This window comes from Volvox carteri, assembly GCF_000143455.1.
Source record: "Volvox carteri f. nagariensis unplaced genomic scaffold VOLCAscaffold_79, whole genome shotgun sequence".
Taxonomy (NCBI): Eukaryota; Viridiplantae; Chlorophyta; class Chlorophyceae; order Chlamydomonadales; family Volvocaceae; genus Volvox; species Volvox carteri.
In genome coordinates this window covers 262,522-263,543 of record NW_003307622.1, presented here as the reverse complement: position 1 = coordinate 263,543, position 1,022 = coordinate 262,522, and positions in this window count along the sequence as shown.

Below are 1,022 nucleotides of genomic sequence, written 5' to 3'. Positions count from 1 at the left end.
GGGTCGGTCCCTCCAGCATTGGGGAATAGCGGATTTCCCCATAATGCAGTCGCCCAGCACCAGTCACCGGGTGTCAGTGGGTTGGTCCCGATGTCCTCTGGTGGCGGCAAGTGCCCCAGGGCTCCCACAATCCGGCTGATATCCTTCGGCAGGTCACGAGTCCCAAGCCAGGGCCCAGTTGGGCTCGCGGTTGTCAGGGCCCACGGCTGGAAAGCGGGGTTCGTGAGCAGAAGGTAGGCTGAAAGCGTGCGGACCCAGGGGTGGATACCTCCGCCCACCTGCATATCTGTGTCTGTTGCGCCTGTATCTGATCTCGTGTTGCCTGTTCGCAGCCCTAGGGTTGCGATGACAAAACGAGCTGCCCACACCGCATGCCGGGCTTGGATGTGTTGCCGGAGGGGCAGCAGACCAAAGCCTCCTGTCGATGGGTGACCGATCAGGAGTTCCTTGGGCACGCCAGTCAAGCGTCGGCCAGGATCATCCGGGCCTTGTTGGCGGTCGACCAGGCGAGCCGTGAGTCGCTCTATCTCGTCCAGCACGCGGTCTGGGGCCAGTCCGCCATGCTCCATGTGCCAGGTGACCGTCTGCAAGCTATACGCCGACGCTGCCGTTGCCCTTCCAAATGCTGACAGCGGGAAGCGGGACAGACGCTGCATCCGCCGTTTGGCCTCTCCCATCCTCTTCGTCCAGTCCGGCTGTGGTGGGGTCACCTGGTTGTCTATCGGCAGGTTCAGGGCAGTAGCAGTGGTTACCACCTTAAGTCCTCCGATTGTCTCCTGCTGGGGGGCTGTTAGCTGGGGTCCTGCTGCTGGCGCCGGCTGCTGTTGTTGCTGTCGCTGCTGGCCAATCCATAGCAGTTCCACTTTCTCCAGATTGAGTCGCTGGCCAGATGCCCGGGCAAATGTTTCCATGGCCTGTAGGAAGGAGGGGACTGATTCCGCGCCATCCAACGCCACTTCCGTGTCATCTGCATATGTATGTATGTATGTATGTATGTATGTATGTATGTATGTATGTATGTA